Source organism: Fundulus heteroclitus, chromosome 3 (genome assembly GCF_011125445.2).
Source record: "Fundulus heteroclitus isolate FHET01 chromosome 3, MU-UCD_Fhet_4.1, whole genome shotgun sequence".
Taxonomy (NCBI): domain Eukaryota; kingdom Metazoa; phylum Chordata; class Actinopteri; order Cyprinodontiformes; family Fundulidae; genus Fundulus; species Fundulus heteroclitus.
The window spans coordinates 25,856,247-25,870,618 of record NC_046363.1 but is presented as its reverse complement, the minus strand read 5'-3'; the positions used below and the strand labels follow the sequence as shown (position 1 = coordinate 25,870,618).

At 39.2% G+C, this 14,372-nt stretch overlaps 1 protein-coding gene across 2 annotated transcripts in view; it reads right to left on the bottom strand.

The window, feature by feature from the left end:
• kcnn3 (potassium intermediate/small conductance calcium-activated channel, subfamily N, member 3) overlaps nucleotides 1–14,372 on the bottom strand; it is an 82,470-nt gene that overhangs the window by 55,518 nt on the left and 12,580 nt on the right. The window lies entirely within an intron of this gene.

Here is a 14,372-nt window from a genome sequence, read left to right as displayed (position 1 = left end):
GGATGATTTTCGGCAATATCGAAATCGGTGTATTTTGCAAAGTTCAATGGAAAAAAGTTTTTTCATATCAAGTTGTCAAGTCAAGATCAACAACCGAATGTTATTACTGGTGAAAAAGATGAAGAAGATGACAGGAAGTTTTAAATTCACAGCACTTCTATGAAATTGTTGGCTACAATGTCTCCTCTGATGGCTGATGATGGGCGCTAGTGCCATGGCTGAAATATATACAGTATACCTCAAATAAGTGTTTACACAAGTTGCCGCCATGTTTTTTAATGAGTTATCACAAGAATAAACTTAGTCATGTGTGATTTTAATTGCATTTCTTATTTAATGGAAACCCTGCAATTGTGAAATTGTGCTTTTTCGACATTAGCAGAATAGCGAGTTTTGCGCACATTTGTAACAGAAATACAACTAATAACTAAAGATAAACATTACAAGTAAAACATGCACTGATTGACCACTTCATTAGATGCACAAGATAAATTAAAAAAGTGACAATCCTATAGCAGAAACTTAGAGCATTTAGGCACTTAAACACGGTGAAGTTGCATTGATTGCCCGATCATGGAATGTCAGCAGTGGTTCAAAACACCACCCATTATAACCACATCTAAATGCACAAAACATGAAACCTGGAATGAGATGGACGAAAGCAGCTGAAGTTAAAATGAGGTTACAATTCACAGAGGCTCACCAAAAACAACATATTACAAAAACATTTCCTGGAGAAATAAGACATTCAGATGGCAATGACAGAATCTGGTCTAAACAGAATGCAATCATGGGTCCATCTTTGCTTTGTTTCAAAGATTCAGGTTGGGGTTGGTGTTACTGTGCAGAGGATGTTTACTTGGCACACTTCAGGCTCCTTAGAACCAACTTAGCATTGTTATAACACCGCAGTTTCCCTGAGTATTGTTGATGATCCTTATTGTCATTCCTATATGACCACAATGTATCCATCTTCCTCTAGATGCTGATGCAAGATAGTGGACCATTAGATTCCTGTACTCCAAAAGGCTCCACAGTCACTATGTCTCAATTCAATATAGCAGCAATTATGCCATTAACAAACTGTTCTTATAGTTTTTTTAATGGCATGAAGTCTCCGTCAGCTTCTCTACTGGATATCGATGGTGCAAGTTGAGATGATTGTCTGGTGAGAGACATGAGGTTTTGATATTTGTGCTCTACATTCTGGTTTTAATGGGAGCGTTTTTGTTGAGGTAATGGAAGGTCGATGTTAAGGAATGGCCATCTACAAATATTTTTTGTACTTTTTGACAAATCACAGTATTTTAAGGCAATATTTGAAATCTTTAATAAATTCCAGTACCTAAAAATTACAATGAATTGTCCATATTTCTTCTATCAGCTTTAAATTGTACACATTTGCACAAATGCCCTAAAAAAAACTAAAAACAAGAACCTAAAAACTCATGTCTTTTCAAAAAAATGGGAAACTTGCTGGTAGACGACTGTAGAGATCTAAGTCCAGAAACAAGTTCTTCAAGTACTTTACTCTGTTTTGCTCTTAGCAGTTTTAAATGATTCCTACCTGTTATAAATGGATGGAATCTAAAATGTTTACTTTAAAATTTTATCGTCTACATGGCTGAGGCTTAAAGATAGGATGAGGAGCTCAGCTATCAGGATTACCCCTGAGCGCCTCACTTTGGAGGTTTTCAGGGCAAGGAGACCCTGGGAAAGACCCAGAACTCACTGGAGGGACTATATATCCTGTCCTGTCCTTTTTGTGAATCTTCCAGTATCAATTTCCTGTAGAAGGCATTGAAAGCAAAAGACAAGTTGACGGAGAGGGTTTTTACATTTAATGATTACCGATATCAGGGCAGTAGGACAGTGATCGGTGAGCCCTATGGACCTTGGTTTCTTTGAGACAGTACCAATGGTACCTGTTTTTCAGACAGGCCATACTGTGGCAGTCCAATGTGATGCAGAACAATGCTGGAGAGTTGTGCGCTCCTGAGGTTCCAAGTATTTACAGCAAAACAGTGTTTTCGGTTGCTGTGAAAGTAATAAGAAAAATCAGCATAGATGGCAGATAAAATGTATTAGTATGCCACTATTTATCAAGGCTCTAATATTTACAAATGAGAACTTGCAAAAACAACATCTTTATGTGTCATGAAAATGTTTGGAATTGCTCTGCTGATGAAGCTTGTTGCAGTCGATATTCTGGTTTCTTCAGGCCATACTTGCTAAAATGATGCATTTGTCCACATCAGCTCAAGGACTAGGTTTAGAATTGCAAAGCGTAACACACACGGGCACAAACAACCTCCAAAATACATTCATCATTACCTCCAACAAGGTCAGTTTGAGTGCAGCAGTCAGGTAACCCCATGAAGACGAGATCCGAGCCACCTTAAGACTGCTACACTTCAGATCAGATATGTCTGTGGGATTTTGAGTGGAATGCTGCTAAGCATTCATCACAGAACACTCCACACAGCCTTTTGGATTCATAACAATATATTGCGAGTCAGCCTCGTGGAAAACAGGAGTGTGTTAGTGTGTTTATTCGGAGTCTCTGTAGACTCTTCCTGGCCTTAATAGCATTAATTCAATATCAAACAAACACTTAAACACACAAAGAGTCTTGTTTGTTAATCCTCACTGAGACGCTTCTTTGTTGACATTCAGTTTTTTTCTCCCATCATTCTAAAAAAAATCAGAGAATGTTCTTTACAAACTGATACAGCATTTTCATTATTTATCCAATACAAAAAAAAAAAAAAAAAAACACACAAAACACAACTTGACATCCTCACATTTGTTGCTTTTATCTGTGCGGTTCTGGGCCAGTGCACAACGCTGGAAAAGCACCATCTTGTTTGTCCTGCATCAATCTCCCTCTCCGCTGCTAAAACCTCATTTGTACTCTCCGAAGCAAACTAGGTGCAAGGGAAGCCAACGCTGTTGTGCTAATGAGAAAAATGCAGGTTTTCAGCGTTGGCTCTCAGCAGCAGCAGCAGTGCGTCTGCTCAGACACGGTCACACTGACTGAGCTGAAATGTAGCTGGCTTGGAGTTCACGTCATCTCTCTCCCTGGTCTCATTCTTCAACCACCTGTCGTCTACATGCTGTTCCTTCTTTCATTTATTTTCAAATCTGCCTATTATACTGTCACTAATGTCGAGCTTCTGTTTTTTATACCGCGACGACTGAAAAATCTCAATCCTAATGCAAAGCCAAGGCTATTTTGCTGTCAGAAATACTGCACCCTGCAAAAGTATTCATCCCCAATGAGCTTTTTCACGTTAAAACAGCAAACTGAAATGCGATTTTCTAATATTTAACAAACAAAAAGAGCTGTGGGGTTTGCATACCTAAGCATTTCGCCTGATGTTATAGTTGTAAACCTACTTCTATCCATCCATTCATTGTCTTCTGATTATCTGAGATTGGGTCGCAAGGGGCAACAGGTCCAGGAGGGAAACCCGGACATCCCTCTCGCCAGCAACTTCCTCCCACTCATTCTTGGGTGTCCCAGGATGTTCCCAAGGCCAGATGGGATATATAGTCCTTCCAGCAAGTACTGGGTCTACCCTGGTGTCTGCTCTCAGTGGGACGTGCCTGGAAAACCCCCATAAGAGACACCCAGGGGGCATCCTGATTAGATGTCCAAACCCTGTCGACTGACTCCTTTTGAGGCGGAGAAGCAGCAGTTCCCCCACCCCAATAAAAGAGCTATCAGAGAGGTGAAACGTAGACAGTCCAGTAAATCGAGAGCTTTGCTTCTTCGGCTCAGCTCTCTATTCGCCACAGCAGACTGAGACAGTGGCCGCATTAATGCAGAAGATGCCCCAATCCATCTGTCCATCTCCCGTTCCATCCTACCATCACTCGTCAACAAGACACCAAGATACTTAAACTCCTTTCCTTCGAGGCAGAGACTGATGGCAAACTAACTTTTCTCTGCAATTGCAACTTCAAGTATTTTGCGGCCTGTCTCTACCAACTTCCATCTGAATTTACATTTTGCCCATTCTTCTTGACCAAGTATCTAAATGTCAGTGACTAAGTGGCTTATTTCAAGTCTTAATACAGTTTTTATATTAGCTTTGATCTTTGTGCTGAAAATTTAGGATTGTTCTCCTTCTGAAGGGTGAACTTCCGCTTATGTCTCAAGTTTTCTGAAGCCTCTTAACAGGTTTTCTGACAGGATTGCCCTGCTATTTTTTTTAGCTCTATTAATCTTCCGATTAACTATGACCTGTGTATTTGACCCTGTTCAAAGAAAGGCATCCCCACAGCATGAAGCCATCACCACCATTTCTTTTTTCATGGGGATTCAATTCAATTCAATTTTATTTACATAGCTCCAATTCATGAAACATGTCATCTCGAGGCACTTTACAAAGTCAAAATCAATCATATTATACAGATTGGTCAAAAATGTCCTATATAAGGGAACCAGTTGATTGCATCAAAGTCCCGACAAGCAGCATTCACTCCTGGAGAAGCGTAGAGCCACAGGGAGAGTCATCTGCATTGTCCATGGCTTTGCAGCAATCCCTCATACTGAGCAAGCATGAAGCGACAGTGGAAAGAAAAAACATCCATTAGCGGGAAGGAAAAACCTCCAGCAGAACGGGACTCAGTATGAACGGTCATCTGCCTCGACCGACTGGGGGCTACAGAAGACAACATCCTCCCACTGTCTGTACTCAGACAATTAGTCTTCTATCGCACATAGTGTTTCTTTTAGAGAGTCTGACATTCTTTTTTTTTTTTTTTTTTTTTACAAGTTTGAATAGAAAAGATCCTTTATTGTGCCACAGTGGGGAGATTCAAATCTATCAGCAGCAAGTAAGGGAAAGGTCTGTTCTGTCCCTTGCAGAACTAAAATGCAGAGAGAAATACTCTGACTCCCTTCAAATGTTCAACAGTGTTGCCTCTCTTCCATATAGATAAGATTTGAAGATGACCAAATGGATCATCAGAACACTCCACAAGAAATCTGGGAATACCGTTCCAAAATCTAAGCCTGCTTTAAACCTCTGCACAACTTTATGCCTGAACCGTCGGCAGCAGTCCTGTGTCTTCATGATGCTGTGTGTAAACTAATCTTCTTTAGCCAACCACTGTGGCCTACAAAAAAAACAGCTGTATTTAAACTGAGACTAAATTACGCTCAGGTTGACTCTACTTACCGTAGACCCTTGATTCACTTTGTGTTAATTAGGGGTATCAGAGCAAAGAAGCAGAATATGTATGCACATCACATTTCTCTGATTTGTAATTGTATCTGTTTTTCCCACTTCTCAATAATTCATCACTAGTTGAGCTACAAAACATCAGTAAAGTTTGTGCTTGTAAAGTGAAATAGTTAAAAGAAAATTAACATTTTTGCGAAGGGCTGAAACTGATTCTATGGCTGAGCAGAGCGAATAATTATAGATGCAAATTGGCTTTGAATTTGTCTGTATGACTGGAATGAACTGCCTTTTTTTGTTAAGTGCCTTAAGATGATATTTGTTTTAATTAGCACTATACTAATAGTGAAATTAAAACTATATAAAAGTGAAATTAAACTGAATTGAATGTGGCAGTTCCAGGATTGCATGCAGAGGACACGCGTGCTTTAACGTCCGGTAAAATCTGCCTTTGTTCCTTCGATATTTTTGAATTCCTAATTTGTTATTGTTGTTTTTTTTCCCCTGCATGTGCAAGCACAAACACCAGAAGCTAAAACTGTCACATCGCTGCACCCAGTTAATGTTTCGTACCATTTGAAATGCATTTATTTGCGGTCTTGCTGGGAGAACAGGGGGTTAGGTTAGCATAAAGAGGAGAACCAGCTGTTCTGCTGTGTGCAAAGTTCAAAAGCTTGTCATCTACCAGAGCCTCCAAAAATCCCCTAATTAATGACAGGTTGTGTTTTCACAGCCAGATTTAATGCCAGAAACTTTCAAGAAAGCTTTCCATGACATTCTTTCTTCTTCAAATGTATACCCTGTGACAGTATATTACCAATTCTAATTATGTTATTTCATCTCATGTTCCTCATGGTGCTATTTTAAAACTCCTTCCTCATATGGTCACAGTTTAAAAGCTACTTTATGCTAGTTTACTCTTATAGTAGAAACCTGGTAGTCAGGAGATTTAAAGAGTAGGGGTCTCTGTGAGGCTGCATGAGAAGCAAGGGTAAAAGCCTAAGTAGGCCAGGTTCTCGCATGACTAACACATAACAGACAGCCGTGGATGCTTACACCTGCTTACAGCCAATTTAGAAACGCCAATCAATCTAACATGCGTGTCTCTGAGCAGTGGGAACTAAATCATTCACCTGGAGAAAACCAACGCAGGACAGAGGAGAACATGCAAACCCAACGCGGACAGGAAGCATTGCCCCAGCTGGCAAACCAAGACCTACTTGCTGTGAGGCAACAGTGGTAACAACCACATCCTCGACATTCACCCTGATTAGCCAAATCAGACTGTTTCTGCCTGTTATCACTCAGGTGCACAACCACTATGCTGTGTGATGCTTCAATAAAAAAATTTATAAAAAAACAACATGAATAAAAGTTATGTCTACATGCAAACCAAATGTCTACGTAGTTGGATATATTGCATACATTTTCCACGCTCACATACTGTGTCTGCTGACCTGATTTGTTCTCTACCTGGCAGAATATGGTGCATTGACCTAGCTGTACTGAGATGCTGTACTGAGGGTCTCTGGAGCTGAAATATGCTCATGGTTTAGTCCCTTTTGTCAATGAAACTGTCAATTAAATGTCATTAAACCGAAAAAGCTCAAACAGATAATGACGTAGATGGATAATTGATCGGCCAGAATACTAAATCTATGTACGATTCATAGGTATCAAACACTTTTTATATTTGCCGGCCTGCTTTTTGTTTCCCTGCAGCTTTCCATCTGCATTTTGACGATTTACCTTTGGTGATGAGCCCCAAGTCTCTGAGGTTGCCATCACCCTAATCTTAAACTTGGTACTCTGGCTGGGGCAAACAAAACATTAACATCACCTCCTGACAAGAAACTTGTTAGGAAATTAAAAGATGACTTTAAACTATGTGGAGCTTAACTGTATATTCATTGCTCTGACTGTAGCAATATGGCAGTTTTAGTCTGACTCAAAAAGATCAACACACATCTGACATAGTTGAATGGCATATTACTCTGTATTTTTCCACTTTGTGGCTCATTGCTAAGAGAAATGGGCCTCTGTGTCATGTCCCATTTACACCCAAAAGGACACACAAAGTCGTCAATTACTAGGTCCCTAGAATGTCTGATCAACTTAAAAAAGGAAAACTATATAGATAGAAAAAAATCCTCCTGTTATCTCGTCAATTTGTTTTTAATTACATTTTACTGATGCCTAGAAATGCAATATTAGGGATTTGGAAAAATAACCAAACATTTATTTCCTATTGTGAGATTCCCCCATGTCAGTAAAGGCACTAAAATTGAGGGTTGGATTTTCCTAACACTTTAATATTGATTTAATATGCAACTTTCTATACATATTTACAAGGGCTGATGACTATGATGCTATCTGCATCCCAGTTAGGATTCTAGACTATTCAAAAGGATGGGTGTTATTTATAGAAGGAATTAAAAAGAGGCTTAATTTCACTTTCTTCTTTTAGCCTAGAAGTCCTGATATTGGAAGCTCATAAACATTCTCTCTCGATGGGAGAGCCGAATGCAGCAAAATCATTGCTAATGCTATGACTAACATATGTTGGAGAGTCTGTGGTGAATTAAGGATGAGACTGGGGAGATGCTGTTCATCAAGATAATGGCTCACAACTCCCTCTAATCTTGCAAATTGCAATTTTAACCTTTGTGGTTGCATACAGATTAAGCCAATACACTATGTGTTAGTTAACATCAGCAGCTCTGATGATTGCTGCTTACTGCTGGGTGTGAGTGGGTACACGCAGTCTTGTCCAGGTTCTTATTTTAATGAAGCGTTTTATAATAAAAAGGAAGTAACCATTTGCATTATAAATGCCGAAAATAATATCAGGACATAACTGAAAAGAGACGACTGATTGAAACATTTTAAAAGAACTTGAAAACAATCTTTCAAGGTTTACAGGTTATAGAAAAGAAGCAGCTGAAATGTTTGTAGACCCGGCACATCCTGCACACAAACAATTTAGACTTTTTTCTTTATATCTTTAGGCTGGGGCAACAGAGTGCTATTTACATTAACCAGCTGCACCAGAAACAGTTTCTTCCCTTTCAATCTACAGAACCATTACCCAGATCAATACATTGGTTATTTGTGCCAATCCAATTCTCTTTTGTTGAAATCTATATATTCATATTCACTGTAAAAATATTCCTATTTACCTTATTTTGCACATTGAACTTTAAATGTCTTCATTTAGAGCAAAGTGGAATCAAAATTAAATTTCTTTTGTGATGCAATTTGGTACATAAACTGATTCTGAAGTGACACAGATGTCATTGTATTCTTGCAAAACATTTTTTTAAAAACATTTAAACATCTTAGCATCAGTAGGAGCTAAATAATAAATTACAATATCATTAGCAAAGAAGTAAAAATCTGTGTTTGAATGCTCTATTCTATGTTATTTATGTGTAAAAAATAAATAAATATGTACTACTGCTACTACTACTAATAATAATAATCATAATAATAAAACCCAAAAATGTAACATTGTGGAGTTACAGTGACTCTAAGGCTGAAACGTTTATCTGAACTCCCTGGATTTTCTGCCTATTAGACAATTTGCAAACAGCTGCAAAATTTTCTATAGCTTTTTTTTTTTTTGGATAAACAATAATCTGTAGAGCCTACATTATCAAAGGTTTTAGAAAAATCGGAATATTATTGATTGTACAGAAATAAGTCGTTTTAAGAAAGAGTGAATGATACACGATTTAAAGAAAAGCCTGTGTTTGAATGGACACGTTTAATAAAAAAATGTCTTAAAAACCCACTAGTTTCAAGGCAAAATGAATATAACCAAAAATGGAGAGCAAACCAGATAAATATCAGCCACTGCAATTAGTTGAATTCATCTTATTTGTAGAAAGTCAGCAAGTTGAACATGCCCTGTGTTCAACCTACGTGAAAAAAGATGAAATATGTAGCTTAGCAACCATTTAAGCAATCTCTTATCCTTGAACTGCAACTATCGTTATCAAAAGGTTGTCAATTAAAAGAATTTGAGGAGAAAAAAAATATATAGTCATACTCAACAAGTTAGAATACTATTGATGAACACGAGGTTTTGTTCTGAACGAAAGTGTATTTTCTCATTTGGCTTTGGAGTGAGTTTGGACATGCAGGGTTATTAAAGCAGTTAGAGGAGCAACAAAGAAAGCCTTCTACAAAAACCTTCGCTATATTGACAAGGCAGGGTAGCAAACGCGACAGACAAAACAGACATTTGTTGTTGCTTTCAACTATTAAATACCACAAATTTGATCCCTGCAGAAGCAAACGTTGGAACAGAAGGACGTTTACCACTGGGTTGCATCACCTTCAATCGCACCTCATCTCCAAGGTCACCTCTTTAATCAACACATGCTGTGGTTTTAAAAGCGAAATGTTTCCCCAGTTTTGGTTGATTTAGGCTAGTGGTGTTCAAAGTCAACCCTCAGCGTCCTGCACATTTTTTACGTGTTGTCCAGGTTCAACACAGCTGAACCTGATGAGTGCCTAATTAGTCGGCCTCTGCAGACCTTGATGACAGACCGAGAAGGTAATTCATTTATTTGAATCAGATGTGTTGGAGTTAGAGTTTTGTACCAAAACCTCATTCAGTATCAATGTTACCTCCACAGACGTTCAGTGTCCTCAAGTCATCATTATTAATTTGCTACCATGATATCATGGACGTTGTTTGTTTTTTTTCCTCCGAGTCAAAAAAGACTTTTAAGATGTGGTTTTTGGAGTGATGTAACACAATCTCAACAAGACAGAAGTTAAGAAATTGGAACGACATGTCTGGATTTTTGGTGTGCTTGGATCTTGCTTGCCATTATGTCACGATCCTCGGGTGTTTGGGTTTTGCTTTTTATTCCTGTTTGTTTGTTGATCCGTTCCTCGTTGTCTATTTAGTTTTCAAAGGTCTTACCATATTCAGCTGTTATTATTGCCCTCAGGGTTTTTTTCCTGTAGGTTTATTCCTTTGTGTTTAGTTTCTTATTATTATTATTATTATTTTCTGAGTTCTTTAATCTATGCATTTTGATTTTTTATGTCATGTTAACATCAGACTTTTTCTTTTTTTGTTTGTAGCTCATTTGCAGTCACTTGGTGTTAACTAGTCTCCCTCCCTCAGTTTCCCTGCTTTTATTCCTCCACAGCTGTTCCACATCTCCTCTGATTAGCTCATCTGGTTCCTTTGTCATTTTCCACCCCTGCCTTAGCATTTCATTTTTAAAGATATGTGTTTTACTCACTGAGCTATATTATACACTGGAGTGCTGACTTTGCCGAAAAACTGAAGTCACTTTGCCACTCCCTACTCCCACAGAATCCCATAGGATTTGGTTGTAACAACAAGCAGTTTTAGAACATAACATAAAACTATATGGCATTTGACATTTTAAGTCTTAAGCCCTCCCTGAACATGAGAAAATCCTCGTTATTCGATGCTGTAGCGCACATATTCCCTAGTTACTGGGGGAAAATAGGGAGTACCAATATGGCGGCTGGTGGCTTCAAAGCGACTCGTTCTGACAGCGGGCGATTAGCACTCCAGTGTATAATATAGCTCAGTGGTTTTACCACAGTCCGTCGCAGCAATAGGGTCCTTTACAAGCCACATCATAACGCATTAGTGGATGCATCAGACCACTGTGTTTTCTCAGCCTCTGCATTAATTTCCACCAGTGAGTTTCTCTTTTCTATCAAAATGCAGTAAAATCAGAGGATTTGAAGATTACAGCCATCCGACGCAAGCTTTCCCTGTGCATTTTGGGCATTAGATTATTTAAAATTCTGAGAATTTATATTGACATTGAATTCAGAGTTACAGCACACCTTATCACAATCGCATGTTTTTCCTAGACAAAAATATCTAACGTTCTTACTCTTTTTACATCCAGTTTTTTAAACAAGAAATAAGAAAGTTTACTGTAACGTTTCAGCAGATATGTATAAAGTGCTCAGGCTTTACATGTGGAACCTGTAAAATCCTAAGACTGTAGGTGAGATGGATGGACGGTAATAGAAAATATTTATTTCCAGAGTAAATTATTGAAATACAAATATAGTTCCATAGTCCATTTTCTCAACCTACAGAAAAAGTTCTGACTTTTCCAGGTTTGGTAGGAGACAAGTTATTTTTTTTCCTGATGTCCACTGCTGTAAATGTTTTCACTGTCTAATCTTTCAGTGACCCTTCAGCTTCATACATTTGAATTATTAGAATTATTTAAAATAACTATCAAAAATTCTTTTTTGCCATTTCAGTACTTTTTCCCCCCTTGAATTTGATTATTAATCTTTATGCTTTGAATATATTGTCTGTACCAACCCAACCTTTAAAAACACTAGGCATATGTTCCCAGGTATATGCATTTGTTTTGTAACCATGTAGGTGTTTTTCTTTTTCTTAGCCCAGCTGTGCATAAGTGTGCGATTAGCGTGCATTGATCACTGACTTGGTGGACAGCATGCAGAGATAATGAGCTTTTTCAGCTTCTTTAGTTCGGTTGGAAGGCCGCCACGCATCCGCCTACACAGACGCAGCCACACATATTTAGACACAAACACAGGTAGTATCTGAAGGGGCTTTCCCCAACGGTCCCCCCACGGCACCGGCACCAATGCAAAGGCAATGCACTGTGCATGACGCTTACAACTAGGGCTGGGTGTTGTTAAGAACCTCACAATACGATTCAATTTTGATTCTTTAGGTAGCGATTCGATTCAATATTGATTTAAATGTTTCGATTTTGTTAAAGCAGAAATAAACTAATTTTTAAAAGTACCTGTCGTTTTAGATATTTATTTATTTCGATTTTGTCCATATGAATAGCCATAGTATACCAGGGCATATATTAATATATTTAAGCAACTGAATATTGATATAGATTACAAAGGTGAAACGTGACAGAGTTGTATTAACATTGCTGGATTAAAATTTTAATGATAAACAAGTATACATCAGTTGCGGTTCTCAGATGGCCAATATAATATACAGCAACAATAAAAGTATTCAGCCTTTAAGGTCAATTATTAAAAGGTCAAAGTTTCTTTCCTTACAACAAAATAACTTTACTTGAACCTGACAAAATAAAGAACTGTAAAGCTACTGTATTTATAAACCTATATTGTTCACTTAATGGTTCTCTTCTTATCTTATCACCCTCCAGTATTTATAGCGCATCTGACTGAAGTTCATCTTTAGTACAAATGTTTAAATGTGTTGCTGCAAGTTTCCTATATAGCTTTCTTTTTTTTATTTTTACTTTTGAGTGTGACTTTACGACTAATGAATGATTTAATGTTGCTCATAGCGTCACCGAATGACGGATATCACTCCGCCGAGGAACAACATCACGAGCTAGAGCCATAGAAAAGCGCATCTCTCTGTTAAATGTGAGGGCCAAACGGAGTTTTTTTCGATTTGTTACTGCTGAGTAATAAACGCCACAGAAGATTTTTGTTTTTGTTGGCTTTAAGCTGGGCATACACTGTACGATATTATTATTTTGTTGCCCTTTTTGGGACGGTTCTTCAGTCGTGCTTGAAGCGGAGCTACGAGCTGATTTCCACCAACCTCGCGCACTGGGCATGTGCAAACAAGGAAATTCTTCTTGTTCTTCTCAGACGAAAACATAGGAGTGGAGAGAAGCATGGCGGCGGTACGTGTGACATGGAGTCAAACTACGGAGGAGCAACTCGAAGAATTGCCAAGGCAGCGCGTTTCGTTCTAGTGAGCCTCATATTAATCAGTGAGCATTGACACTTCCTTCTTTTTCTTCTACTGTTTACATTTGGCTTTCGAATAGACGACTCCGACAAGTGACATCTCTCTACGGGGCTGAGTCCGACGTGCGGTTTTTGAACGTACAGTGTGAGCAGTCAGGTCGTATAAGAGCGTCGGGCCGTACAGTGTATGAACAGATATGGTGAGCTGTGAACTTTTAAACCGTCGTACAGTTTGAGCTGTATACGAGTACCACAATTGAAAATATCGTACAGTGTATGCCCAGCTGGGCAAGTTTTTCCTGATGTCAGCTGTTCAGTCTGTTGGTCGGCTCTGTAGCGCCTGTTCATGGGTTAAAACGTCTATTCCACGGACGCACACTGAGCAGAGCCTTTCCTCCATGGGCTGAGCCACCAGCACACCTGCTGGGAAATCCCTGGTAGTCCCAGTCTGCCACTGTATTAACTCTGCAGTATATAGTAACTCTGTATTAACTTAACATTACTTAGATTTGCGCTGTGCAACGTCCAGCTTCGCCCGTACGACGTCACTCAAAACTGAACCCAGTGGACTGGTGACTAATCCAATTTAGAGGATTTTCTGAATCGATATCGAATTGGGGGGAAAAACATTTTTTGCCCACGCCTACTTACAACACATCACTCTGGTAGAGATAAGTTGCCGGTTTCACATGTTTCTAATGAATATCAATGACCATGTGTGTGCATGCTAATGACTTAGCCTTGGGATTCTCTCCTGTCAGAGTGATGCCTTCTTGCAATCAGTCTCCAGGGAAACAGGCAGACGGCAGAAAAGCGATTGCACCTTACCGGGATAAACACACACACACACAGGGACCACATACACACTCTTGACTTCACTTTGGAATAAGCTATTACAACCATACACACTCAATTAAATCCAGACAAAGGGAGATGCGAGCACTCACACATCAGCAGGTGCATCCGTGGGTTTTTACTTTCGACGGAGCCGAACACAAAATGACACCAAGACAAACACATTTCGCACATGTGTATACACACAGGAGACGGTATGCACACTGTGACATGAGTGTTTATGTCACGGCCGGATGATGCAAGCTCTAGCACACCCATGTGTGCCAACACGCTCACACGTACAGACGGAGGAAGCCTCGTTATGCTGGAGGAAATGGCGATATTTATACCTGCTGGTGGTGAGACTCAAGGGATCTAGAGTCCCCTGGAAGCACGGGAGGAGGAGTGTGGAAACCGAGGAGAGGCAAGGGGACAGAGAGGTGCTGAGATGGCTGATAGCCTCTTTAAAGAATATGATGGCAGTTCAATTCCCCGATCATCATCATCATGTACCGCCTGAAAGCAGCACACAGCCTCCGTAAGTGGTCAAGCAGAGAAAGGTCCGGGGAGGTCCACCAGTAAATGTCTGCCAGAAATGTCACA